The 14,278-nt window shown below is 41.0% G+C and overlaps 1 long non-coding RNA gene across 1 annotated transcript in view; it reads left to right on the forward strand.

The window, feature by feature from the left end:
* LOC121102089 overlaps positions 1-14,278 on the forward strand; it is a 325,135-nt gene that overhangs the window by 186,912 nt on the left and 123,945 nt on the right. Inside the window, exon 2 of the long non-coding RNA XR_005834158.1 lies at positions 3,714-3,851. This is a non-coding gene — a long non-coding RNA (uncharacterized LOC121102089). The remainder of the gene's footprint in view (positions 1-3,713; positions 3,852-14,278) is intronic.

Below are 14,278 nucleotides of genomic sequence, written 5' to 3' on the forward strand. Positions count from 1 at the left end.
TTTATTTATTTATTTATTTATTTATTTATTTATTTATTTATTTATTTAGCGGGGGAAGGGAGAGGAGCAGAGGGAGAGGGACAAGCAGACTCCCTACTGAATACAGTACCAGATGCAGGGCTCCATCCCACAACCCTGAGGTCATGACCTGAGCCAAAATCAAGAGTCAGATGCTCAACCTACTGAGGCCCCCGGAGGCCCCCCAAGTATCTTCTTGAAGTGTTCCTCTGAACAAGTCACTCTTCTATTCAAAGACTTTCCATTGTTCTCCTTTATATATGGGAGAAAAGAAGTCTTAACATGACACTCCAGACACTCCAAACTCTCCCTACACAACCGGGTCCCTTGGCTTCAGCCTCTGCTCCACCCTCTCCCTGAGGTCTCCATGCTCTAGCCAATTACCAAAGCACTTCTTGTTTTCCCTAAGCCTTAGACATTCTCCCCTTTAAGACTTTGGTTTTGTTAGTACTTCAGTGAATGCCTTTTCTCTACTTTCCTTACTTCTGTCCCAATTCTATCCATCCTTCAAGACTCCGCTCAAATCCTGTGCCCTCTAGGGAGCCTTCTTGGAACTTTACACCTGGAGAAATTCTTCCCTCTTGGGAACCCCCCTAGCATTTTATTCACGACTTTCTTATTGTGTGAAGTTCTTTATTTGTTTATGTATTAGGAATGTCATGGGTCGTTGCATGTCTTGAAGGCTGCCCATGCCTAGTTTTATATATATATATATATATATACACACACACACACACACACACAGTAGGTGCTTAATAAAACTGAATGAGTGCACGAATGAGTAAGAGATAAGACAGATGGCATCTGAACTGTGATTTTATGGCAGCTTATTTTCCAATGTATTCATTCTTTCAATACATATTTATTGGGCTCCTACTCTGTTGTGGGCATGAGGTTTTGGCAGTACAAAGGTGAAGAGAGGAAAGTCCTGGCCCCCCAGGGGCTGTTCTGGGGATGGGGCCATCTCATGTTCTTTGTTTAATTAAGTTGGCTACACTCCAACTAGTTGCTTAATAATAAATGATTTGAAAAATCTGAAAACATCTGATATTTTTACAGATCAGTGACCTGTTAGATGAACAGGCTAAATCTTGTTTAATCTGTGCTTCTGTTCATCAAAGACGTCTTTTGGTGTGGAGTGTGACAGCAAATTAGATTGTACTTTCATTGTGCTGTTCGCCCCCCCATCTTAAAAATAATAATGGTATACATTTATGGTAGAAACCTTGGAAATAAAAAAAAATGAATAAAAACCTCTCATAATCTCAGAAACAAGAAATCAATGGTTATTAACATTCGGCATATTTCCTTTCAGTTTTTTGTTTGTTGTATTTTTAGGAATGCGCACATAAACACAGCTGAGTCATGCTGTTTGTATCCTGCTTTTGCTGTTTATTTTTTCACTTAATATTATACTTACTGCATATTTTTTGCATATTGTTAAAAATTCTTAAAATGATTTTTAATTACATTTAGTATTTATTGTACAGATGTGTCATAATTTTTAAACCCTTTCCCCATTATTTATAAAAGCTAAAAATTGGAAAAACTACACTATCAACATCTTTGTGTGTCACTATTTTCCCTGATCTGATCATTTTATTAGCATTCTTGAAGAGGAATTAATGAGTTAAAGGGTATGAATATGTTTAAGTCCTTTCTCCCCCTCTTCACCAATTTTTCTTTATCAGAGATGGTTAATTCTTCTCATCTTATTTTGGATGAGTCTGGCCTCAACTCTATTTAATACCCTTTTATAATTAACAGAATCAGCCAGCTCCAAGCCCCCTCCCTCATTAAAGCACGAGCAGCTTCAAAATCGTTTTTTGAGACAATACCCCCATTCACCGATATCCATAGTGCTGACTAATGCTGTTCCCGTGGATGTTTTTGTAGTCTGGGTGATGGATTCTTGTAACAGCAACTATAAGTGGACTTGACACCAGAAACACTTTTTTTTAGTGCATCCAGCCTGCATTTTGATCTTTTAGCTAAAATATACTGTAAGCACTTCTTCTGCTCTCAGCCTCCTAGAAGAGCAATCCCACTGAGGCTATGTTGAATTAGCCTGAATCACTGGCTTCTCATTGCTTGCTGGAATAAGGGCTATCCACCCATGGACCTCTCAAGGTCCTGGTTCTCATCTTGGTCTCTTTCAACTGTGGAAGAATCAGGGATCTCATTATCATCAGCCTTAATACTGGATAGTGAAACTTCACTTTAATTGAATCTACTTATGAAACTCTCACATCTGTGTAATGCTCTATGGTTTACAAAGCACCTCCAAGGGCATCAGCTACTTTGATCATCGTCATCTCTCTGTGAGGTAGCTGTTTATACCACTCCTATTTCATAGGCAGAGTCACCGGGATACAAGCAGTGCTAGGTGCTGGGGTTAGTAGTGGAAAGAATGTGGAAACATTCTTTGAAAACATACGTACCCAATTTCAAATCAACTTCGCCACTAACTAGTTGTATTAAGTAAGTTCTTTGAGGATCATATTCCTCATTTGTGCATGATTGATTCTTATTTTTGCAGATTCTTAATTTGCGAACCCAACTACTCACTAAAATTTGTTTATAATTCCCAGATCAATACTGGTGGTGCTTTTGCGGTCATTAGCAGACATGCACAGAGCAACAAAAACATGAGTTACCCAATACACGTACTCCTAGCCAAGGTCACACAGGGCAATGTTCTGCCTTCTTGTTCTGGTGGTCATACTGTAAACAGGTGTCCTTTGTGAGGTCTTTTTAGTACCATGTATTTTGTATTTTTGTGCTTTCTGTCAGTGATTTCACTGTTTTCTGTGGTCAAACCCCAAGTGTAGTGCTGAAGTACCAGCTTGTGTTCGCAAGCATAAGAAGGCTGTGATGTGCTTTATGGAGAAAAGACATATGTTAGATAAGTTTCATTCAGGAGTGTGTTACAGTGTTGTTGGCCATGATTTCAATGTTAATGAATCAACTATGTATTAAATAAAGTGTCTTTAAACAGAAACACACATAAATCGAGGTATGTATTGATCAGTAGATGAAATTGTTGTGACCAGAGGCTCACAGGAACCTAACCCTGTGTTTCCCCTAGGAGCAATGGCTCCGTATTCATATAGCTTTATAGAACGTTACTGCAAATAACAATAATCAATTATATCTATTTCATGGGGTTGCTGTGTATGTTAAATAAGGATGGGTATAAAATGCCTACTGTGTTGATGTTTTATAAGGGGAGATTGTATTCTACTGTATGAGGGAATGGAGACTGTGAGAAGTTACCTGCCTTATTTAAAATCATTAGACCAGAAACTGGCTCAGGTTCGTAGCATATAAATCCATTCTGTCTGAATCCAAAAGCAGCAGTCCTCAAAGCATACAGGCTACATCTAGGAGTAATCCCACATGGGGAAATTAAATGCTTTTTAGTTCCTTCTGTGTTCACTCCGCATTTAAACATTTTATCTACATGATTGAATTTTGAAAAACCTATTTAACCCCCCACTACCACCATCTTTGTGCCAGGCCCAGTGCTAAGCACACGCCATCTGGTATCTCTTCATTGCACGGTGATCCTATAACGTAGGCATTATTGTCATTGTGACTGTTTTAGAGACCCAGAGAGGTTAAGCGAATTTTTCAAAGTGCTACAACTTGGAAAAAGAGCAAAGATAACAGTTCAGGTCTTTCTGACTCCACAGCTCCTGTTCTTAATCTTGACATCGAGAGTACCAAACTCTTGGGGAATCTGTAGACCAGCAAAACAGCCAACTGAAGGAACAACAACAGCAACCAAACAGTGGAGAAGGACATAGTGTTATCTACGTTTACTTACCCAGGTAAGGTCATTCAAGAAAGTAGTCAGCATTAACCATCATGGTCTTATAAAGAAAAGTAATCTTAATATCATAAAAGTATGAAGAACTCAATTTTGGATTAAAATAATCCAACCCATTCGCCTTCATGAAAGCCTTACAACATTGTCCTTCTTTTTCTTATTTCACCCATAACAGGGCTGCCTTTGTCAGAGACAAGTGGCCTTTGGCAACCATAGCTCTGTACTGTATTCGAAGTTATTTTCCTTGATCTAGGCCTGAGCTTTGTCACTACCCAGGCAGTGTATTGGATACAATGGTATGTAAGATCACTTTTCAATTCCAAGGATGATTTTAGCGTTTGGCCCATGTCTCCTTCCAGTCCAGAGACAAAGAGGAGGCTGGCCTCATATATGTTAGGCATCAAGTCAGCAGCTGCTGCTCTATCAATCTTGCCCTTGATGGAGCAGGCACCTTGCGAATTGACCTCCAGGAAGAGAATGAATGCTTAGTGGTGGCAAATAAGTTGCGTTAACTATTAGGAAACAGAGCACACACATAAATCTCCTGTGGATCTATATTCCTTAAGGAAATTCATCAGGAAAGAGAGGCAACTCATGGAAGATGGGGACATAACTCTCTGGTTGTTTTCCCCCCTGAGGTAGATACCCTTCAGAAATGAACATGGCCCACCAGATAAGTCAGCTTAGGACTCTTCCACTTTTCTACTCACCTATAAATTAGGGATCTTCCATTGTCCAAGCCTGTGCTCGCTTGCTAAAATATTGCTAAACTAATGAGAAAGAGCCAACAGCAAGTACAGTTTATTGATGTGAATATGGTACCATCTGACGATATGCCAGGTTCTGAGCATATTTAAACCTCACAACAGCCTTGGGAGATAATACCGTCATCATCCTCATCTATAGATGAAGAAACTGAGACGCCAAAAGGTGAAATGGCTTGACCTGTCACATCGCTAAAGGCATAGGAGAGTTGTGAATTGAACCCACACTGCTATCTGCAAAGCCTCAGCATTCTAACCAATACAGTTTGCTGCCTGGCCTGCAGTATATGCCGTCTTTCTGTGTCATTTCCAAATTTTGCTATGAAATGCCCAACTTCTTAATTTTTCCTTTTTGATGACCATGTATGAAAATAGCCTGAATCAACTCAATTAACATATATGAATCTTACTGTGTGTGTCTGATTCAGTGCTCTGGGGACACAGACATGAAGAGCAGACCTCTGCTTTCAAGAAGTTCCCGTTCAAGAGCGGAGACATGTATGCATGTGGCTAGGATATGAAGCAGTCTGTAGGAGAGGTATTAGGGAAGTGGCAGGAATAAAAGACCATCTGAGCTAAAACTTGGAGGTTGGGGGTTAGGAGTAACAGTGCTGTCCAGGTGGAGGTGAGAAGAGGACCCATGGAGCCTCTGTGGTAGCTGGACTGTGGGACGTGTGTGGGTGATTGTGGGGAACGTTGGTGCTGCAGTCATCCAGGGGTCATAGTTTGGAGGTACTTGAACACCACTGAAAGGAGATTGGATTTTATTAAGTAGACTATGGGGATACCTCAAAGGTGTTTGGACCCAGGAGGAACATTATCAGAGCTGAATTCAGGATAAATATACCCTAAATTTTTGGTTAAATTATCACATATTATCTCTCTAGCATATCTGCATTTAGCAGGAGACAAGGGAGAACAACCACATCTATGAACCTAAGGTGATGGGATTTCAGACACCAGGGCAAATCTTTGGTTTCTAGTTCCCTCAGTCAAACCACTTAGATGGAGTTCCCAAATGTGGTTCGTCAGATGAAATACTGGGAAGACTGGTAGAGAGCCGGATTTCTGGGCTGTGCCTCCTGAAGGTGCTCATTCAGAAGATCTGGTCTTGGGACTAGGACTCGATGTTGTTAAGGCTAGCCAGCGATTTCAATAACCCCTGACTCACGGAACGACCTCTATTGGAGGCACTGAAAACATCTGTATCAATTTAAGGAGTTTTATTTAAGGATTATCTCTGAAGCCCCCCCAAAAGTGCTTATATTGCCATAGATGTGTTTTAGTCAGGGTTCCTCAGAGGAACAGAACCAGTAGGGTGTGTGTGCGTGCGTGCATGTGTGTGTGTAAGTAAAACCAATAAAATGTATGTGTACACACAAGCATGCACATAGATTCTGTTGATTTTGCTTACATTTAAAATGTGTATCTTACACACACACACACACACACACACACACACACATACACAGACTTGCTATAAGAAACTGGCTCACCCAATCTCAAGATTTGCGGTTGGCTAGCTGAGGACCCAGAAAAACTGACGTGCAGGTCCAGTCCAGAAGCTGGTAGTGGGTTTCAGCCTCAGCAAGAGCCAATGCTTCAGTTCAAGTCTGAAGGCAGGAAAAAAACAATGTCCAAAGCCAGGACAGTCAGGCAGAAAGAAATTTCCTCTTACTCAGCCTTTTTGTTCTGTCCAGGTCTTCAACTGTTTGGATGAGGTCCACCCACATTAGCAAGGACTAAATCTGCTTTACTCAATCTACAAACTCAAAGGTTAATTTCATCCAGAAACGGCCTCACAGACATACCCAGAATAATGTTTTAGCAAACATCTGGACACCCTGTTGCCCAGTCAAGTTGATATGTAAAATTAACCATCACGAGATGTCATAATAAGGACTTCATTATAGTAGTGTGGTCCCTATAATAACAATGGTAACAAGGAGCATTATTATTTATATTCCTTTAGTACCTGACATGGTAGGTGTGTAGACAGCGTTTGCAACTGAATGAAGGAAGCAAGCATGTTAGCGTAGATGGTTATACTTTATTAAGTGTTTTCGTCACTTATCATCTTGTTTTACCCACACGATAACTCTGCTGGGCATTTGAAATAGATTCCCTTATTACCTTCTTTTTTTGGGGATGGGTTGCACAAAGTACGAAGAGGTGAGCTTACCTGTCCAAGGACACAGGGTAAGTGATAAGGACCAGCTCAAACCCAGAGCTTCTTTTGTGGTCTTTCCACTGTATGACACTAGTTCATTGCAGATTAATTACTGGCAGACACGCATGCCTTCATGTTGTCCTCCCCTGACCATCAGCATTTTTCTGATCTTATGACTACAACTATTGCTATCTCTAAATACAGGAGAGGCACAAATTAACAAGTGAAAACCAAGAGATATGTTTGTACTTAATGCTACTAACAGGCAGCATAATTACAAGAGAGCTGAGAGTGTTGCTTGACAAACATATTAATAAAAAACTCTCTTGCCAGTCTCAAGTATAAATTACACAGCAGAAGGCAAGGAGAGACTGGGCTTGACAGTTGTAGGATAACAACCTTGAAATATATCTACATTATCTGCGGGGTCTTTTGAGGTCTGTCTTTTGGACTTGGTTAGAGACCATGCTAATGAACTGCCTAAATGTCCATATTTTCGCAGGGCCATCTGTATTTCTTTTAAGACCAAGTTTACCACAACTGGGAAAACTGCTTAGTTAGATGTGAGGTTCTAGTCATTTTATGTGCTTAATATGGTTAAATAAACCTGTCTAATTAATCAGAGGTCATTAGATTAATATATAGTTGTTTAACTCACAACATTTTCTGATAGACTGGCATAAATTATTCTTTATATTTCTGTTACAGTTCATAGTTCATTCATTCGACAACTATTTATTCATAGTAATCTCTGCTAATTACTAGATTTGCAGAGAGAAACTACATTCTTTGCCTTCTGGTAGCTCACCATTTTGTACAATTGTTCTCAACTCTGGCTGCATTTAGATCACGAAAGAGCATTTTGAAAATGCTGATGCCCAGGCCCCAGCCTGGAGATCCTGATTCTCTTGATCTGGAATGGAGCCCAGGCAGCAGTATATTTTAGAGGATTTCCAGGTGATTATAACACCCAAAGCCCATATCTGTGGGAGAGACAATTATGCATCCAGACAAGGTGCATCGTTTTAAGTACCAGAGGAGAGAAATGTGTTACTGGCTGTGGGTTAGGAGCGCTAAATTCTTCTAGCGTGGATATGGAAAGGTTTTACTGGGACTATGATTTTCCATTTGAGGGTATCAAAATTTTAAGTTTTAATAAAAGTGTATTATTGTTTTATTTGAGCCACATCTTGGAGAATGGTGGACAAGAAGGGAAGGGAGGAGATATACTGGGTAGTGTCTGTACAAAGGCACACGGGGAAAGGATGTCAGCGTCTTCCGAGAATTTTGAGTTGTTTAGTTGGGCTGAAGTGTTGAGTGTATGAATTAATTATCATTAATTATTTCATTCAAACAACGTTTATTGTGGATGTAAGCTGTGTGAGGCATTGTGTTAAGTGCTATGAGGGATTCAAAAATAAGGCAAAAGAGATCCTACCCCCACCAAACTCAGGCTATTCAAGGAAACACATAATGAATGATGGTGATGGTGGTAATGGTGACAGCGATGGTGATGATAGTAATATAGTAACCAGAGCTTAAAATGGAAATTTTGATTAGACACTAAGATATAACAGAAATGAAATTCCGAAGTGAAGCGCCAAATTATATCATGAGATGTTTAGAGGAAATGACTTAGGGTTGAGAGAGTGCAAAGGGAGCAAAGTGATGAGATTTCCTTCCAGAATGTCCTTGCTGAGTCCCCACTGCCTACCATCAGGGAAGAGGGGTAGGAGTACAGGCCTACCTCCTAGACTCAAACCTGGGAAGAGGTAAAGGATCTGCCTCCCCACCTCAGTCCCAGAGGGAACAGTGGTGGGATTTTGGTCACCTGGGATCTGACCTCCTTTCACTGCAGAAAATAGAGACTAAGGGTAAGCAAACATATTTTGTAAGAGATGAGGTAGTTAAGTTAGGCTTTGCAGGAGGTGTATTATCCACGTAATCTTTGTTTTTCCCGTCTTTTAAAAATGTAAAATTCATCCTTCGCTTCATGGGCTGTAGTTTGCTGACCCTCGACCCAGGGGAAGATGGCCTGACCCACTTCAGGCAGAGCACCTGGAAATGAGGATGGAGAAAGAGCCATCGGTTCCCTCCCAGCTACAGAAGTATAGGCAGGGTGACAGTATGATTCATCATCCAAATAGGGTCACTTGGGAGAGTGAAAAGGGGCATTAATAACCAAGTAATTTAACGAGAATAAAGCCTGAGTGACAGAACTAAACCAGGGCTCTCGCAGGCGAGATGAGATGTGTGATCAGGTCACCTAGCAAGAGGTCCCAGGGATAGAGACCTCTAAACTGTGCTGTCCAGTATGGGAGCCACTAACCACATGTTGGAATAATAGTTTAAATAAAATATATTATTTAAATCAATTTCACCCCTTTTTTTTTTTTTTTTTTTTACTTTTTACTATGTGGCTACTAGAAAGTCAAACATTACAAATGTGGCTTGCATATGTGGTCTGCATTATATTTCTATGAGACAGCATTGCTCTAGAGTCCTCACAATTGCTCACCAGACAAGGTGACAGCCTTGAAAATCTGTGAGACTCAGAGCCCCTAAGGCCAGTTGGCTTACTATGCAAGTACGAATAAGACCTCTCCCACCTCTTCTTCTTCCTTCCTTCTTACCTTTCACCCCCAGTTGAGACACGGGGGAGGAAAGCAGGGGGAGGGGGGCTAGAAACCATATGTAGCTTAGCCAGCCATGCCCTCTTCCTTTCCTCTCCTGAATCTCCATCCTAAAGTGGCCAGAACTGAGAGATGTCAGATCGGCACTAGGTCTTGGTCAGGGCTTGATTTATACCGTGGACTGGACATCCTCAGTTTGAACTGAAACTGCATTTGTGACTTAAAGATCCTGTAGAGCTGTGTGTTGCCTAGGAGTGAGCTGGAAAGTCGTGGAGCAGGGAGAGACTATACTACTGAATATATTTATATTCTATTCTATTATTTATTTCTTAATTTTTTACTGTGAAAAATTTAAAGAAAGCATGCATGAAGGTGAAGAGACTCCTATAATAAACTCCCACTTACCCCGTACCCAGTTTCGACAATCACAACATATTACCTATTTTATTTTATCTATTAAACAGGTGTAGGGGGAGGGACTCAAGTATTTTATTTTATTTTAAAGATTATTTATTTGCAAGAGAGAGAAAGAGAGAGAGCACAGGAGGTGGGGGAGGGACAGAGGGAGAAAGAGAAAATCCTCAAGCAGACTCCCCGCTGAGCACAGAGCCCGACTAGGGGCTGGATCCCACACCCTGAAATCATGTCCTGAGCCGAAACCAAGAGTCAGACACCTAGGGCCTACTTGCCCCAGGAGTCAAGTATTTTAAATCAAGTCCCAGACTTTATATTATTATACTAACAAATACTACACTGTATGAAAGATGAGGATTTTGCTTTTAACATAACTCATTTTATTTAAGGGGACAGCAGGAAATTTGAAAGTAAGCACATTTCAAATACATCATGAGTCACATCTGTGAGCACACTCGTATCGATAGTAATGACAATAACAGGCAAACAGCAGGGACCTTAGAGGTCATTAAAGTCCTGTCCTCTTAGTGAAGCTCAGAGGGGAAGGGACTTGCCTACAGTTTCTGGAGGCAGCTCTGGGACTGAAATCCAGGCCCGCCCTCTCAAGACACAAGCCTGCTCATTTGAATCTCATTTGGAGAGACTTGAACTTGGCTTCCTGAAGGCTTTAACTGGGTCTCTCCAGCACCTCCCAAGCATCTCCTTTGCATTTCTGTCCTTCGAGCTGAGAATCAAAGAGGAGCTTCTTGAATATCAGTTGTGATTTACCAGTAGATTAAGTTGGGAAGTCTGCATGGGGCAATCATTTGGCATTTAATGTCTTGGAGAGCCCTTGTGTGATCTCCAGGATAAAGTCAAGAGCCAACAGATCCTCGAGGCAGCCAGGTGCTTTGAGGTTAGAGGCTTGGCTTCTGAGGAAGAGTTTTATTAAGGGCTTTCTCCGTCAGCTCTCTCGAGGTTCCTCAGGACAGCTAATAGCCTGAGTTCCCTAGCAAGATGAACCCTCTGCCAGCCTCCTGGAAGCCACCTTCTCTAGACTGTTGGAAATGGCTTTGCTTTATAAGAGGAGAAAGAAGACTATCATGACCAACTGTTCTATGCCTCTGGTCCCCAGCCCCTTAGCTTCTTCTGAGCTTAATGGCAGCCCCAACTCTTTCACATCACCTCAATTTAATTGGGTGCTTCATATTGCTTAGAATTGATCCAGCCCATTACATGTTGCCCCTTTAGGTCCACTACTCCCCTGCTTTCATTTTACCAGTTTTCTGATTTTTCCTCTGTACCCACTCCTACCTTTGCCTACAGACTTCCATTCTCTTGGTCCAGTTCTGCTCTGACAATACAAGTTGCCTTCTTGTAACCATCCTTGTTTTGTTTGGTCTTTTGGCCACATTCCATGTTTTCTCCCATTTTTTTCAGCTATGGGTATCATATGCTTATGCTTAAAATAATGCATATCATTATTTTTCCACTAAATCCTATGGCTCCCTTTCTACTCTTATTGATAGGAATTTCCTTATTCCTCTTTAGAAGTCTCCCTCCCCAGTGGTTTTATCTGGAATATCTGGGGCTCTGTCCTGGCTCTTCTGCTTGCTAATCATGTGAACTTGGGCGAATTACCACTCTCCGATTTTCAGTTTCATCATCCACAAAGTAGCAATATCACCTAACTACCTCACAGAGTGAGGGGTCTATCTGAGAAAAGCATTTAGAACAGAGACTGGCACATAGCAGTTGGCCATGTAGGTTATACACACGTGCTCAGCACCTGTGCCCAGTGCATGACAAACACACTAGGAAGATTAGTCCTGGAGGGACTTCCGGTTTCCACCACATGCTGCATTCAATCCAGTCTTTTCCATCAGCCTCCGAGCCATGGGTTTGCGCTTGGGTCACATGTTCAAATGATCTTTTTCTTACGGAAACTTCATTTCTGCAACACTTGCTTTGTTGGTTGACCTCATTTGGGAACTGGCAGAGTCCTAGTCTTTGTCTTTTCAGGAGACCCCTTGATCTCAGCTGTTTTACCCACTTTCTCACTGGGGTCAGCTGTGCTATCAGGCCCCCTTGAGAGGGGGGGCAGTTTCCCTACAGGGCCTGCTCTACTCTCTCCTGGAGGGATCCATTCACAGAAAACGCAGTCTCAGTTGAAGTTTTCCATTTGTTGGAGAAATAGCTGAATTTCCCTTGATTAAATACTAATAATGATGAAGCTGTTGATGATGATGAGTTCTTCCTAGGGAGCATTCTGTTATACAGCGTTCCTTACACGGAGACATAGTCTCTGTCCTCAGTTTATTGTCTAGCCAGGAAGCTCAAATATATTCAAAGTTCCTTACAAGAATTCTAGAGATAATGGCTGTAAAAAAGCAGAAGAAAGAGTTATTTTAGGTGATTAGTGGCCACGGTTTCATGTAAAAGTGGTATTTAAGCACTTTCTTGAACACATCCAGTAAAAAGGAGGGGCTCATTATCAAGCAGAGCAGCCCAGCTTAATGTTGCCTGGGATTACAGGTGGATATTTCCTATGCTAGTGAATTAAATTTCACATTCCTCATTCTACCTCCTGGGATTATACAGACCAGTCTTAATGCAGAATAATAATTCTATGTTTATAGTGGGTCATTAGAAGAATGGAACAATGATAGCAGTGGGGAAGGGTCAGGATGTGGACTTTTCTGAATTTGAAAGCGATAGTATTCTTCTTGGAAGAAAGATAGTTGTAGGAATCGTTAAAAGAAAAAGAGATCACACATTGCAAATCCTCTGCAGTTGAGGGAGTGGGTGCTTAGTGATACTTGCTTCTCATTATTCTATTTGCAGTGACTTAAGGTCATTGAATTATTGACTCTCGGTTTGGAAGGGACTTACAAGGTCATCCAATCCAAGCATGCAGGATCCACTCCAGTATAGCGGTCCCTCTTACAGCATCCCTAATTGGTACTTGATTATTCCCACTGGTGGGGACCCCTTTACTTATTGGACTATTTCAGAAATGATACAATAGAAAAAATATTGGTCCAAGTATCAGACAGATCTGGGTTCAGATTTACCTCCTAGTTATATTACACTGGACAAGTCACATCCTATTGGGTCTCAGATGTCTCATCTGTAAAATGGGGGAAAATGCCTGCCTCATGGTGCACATATAGATGTGAAATGAGATGATATAAGGAATATCTCTGACCTAGTATCTAATGTATAGTAGGTACTGAATAAATGGTAATTAATAATAGGTAGGCCATAAATGTCAGTGTGTTCACCTCTTCCTATGCTAAGTATTGTCTTAACTTCCATGGTTAAAAAGTCAACCACATTACTGATGGCATAAAAGTTGTTAATAAGGCTAGAAGCTGATAAGCAGGAAAGCACAATTTTATTCCTTTTTGATTTCTAAATTTAATACCTAATGTTATAACTTTGGAGTCATGGGCATCTGTTCCAGTAGTGAATGGGGCCTCTGTCACTGGCCAAAAGAACTTTCTCATAACTGAAAAGTAAGTGAAACATGAATTGCCCTAGTAGTTCGAATCACTCTTCACTTTTTGGCCATCAGAATGTCCTGAGCCTTTTTAAGCATCTCCAAATATTAGAGCTGGGGAAGATCTTAGAGCTTCTTAGGTTATTATATCTTACAGATGAAGAAACTGAGGCCCAGATAGAGTGTGACTAGTTCATGGTCATACAACTCGTTTGTGGTGAAGCTGAGATTTATATGGGTCCTCTAACTCCAAATCTTACAGCCTTTCCATTGTATTCTAGTGCCTCTCCCCAGAATGATAATGTTGTCAAGTGACACCTTCATCCCCCTGCCCAATCTCCAGGGAGTAATCACATAATTGGAATTTTTCCCCTTCTTTATGCATCATTTCTAACCCCAAACCTTGTCCATAGGAATTTGACAACTCAGGACTGCTTTGAGTTTCTTGGGGAAGGCTGGAAAGGGTCTGGAGGAGGGAGAAATGTTAATGTGGTTTGGAAACTGGAAGTGATTATGAAAACAATGAACACCTTTGATTCTGCAAAGATACAGTGACTCAGATCTTTTTGAACATGTTTCCGTGTCTTAGAGAAACAAACTATAAAGTAAAGCTTCAAACTCAGTGTCATTTAAACAAGGCAACTGAGACCTTGCTGATCTCATGTGCAGTGTAATAAAAATGGGCTTGTTGAGGAATGTTTGAAAGGTTCCTCCATTTCCTTTCAGACCAAGGCAGGGGATGGGGGATTGGGATGGCAATTTGAGGCGATGATGAAGATGCTGTTGAAACTTTGTTTATTCAACATCTATTTACCTGCTATGTGTCAGGCTTAGGGAAGGTATCAGGAATCACAATGTACTCTTCAGTTAACCATGCAACAACCAAGTCGCATGCCTGCGAGATGCTCGAAATAAGATCCTGTATTTAATAAAGTTTTATGCCTCCTGTTTATTCCATAAATATTC

Source organism: Ursus maritimus, unplaced genomic scaffold, assembly GCF_017311325.1.
Source record: "Ursus maritimus isolate PB19 unplaced genomic scaffold, ASM1731132v1 scaffold_12, whole genome shotgun sequence".
Lineage (NCBI taxonomy): Eukaryota > Metazoa > Chordata > Mammalia > Carnivora > Ursidae > Ursus > Ursus maritimus.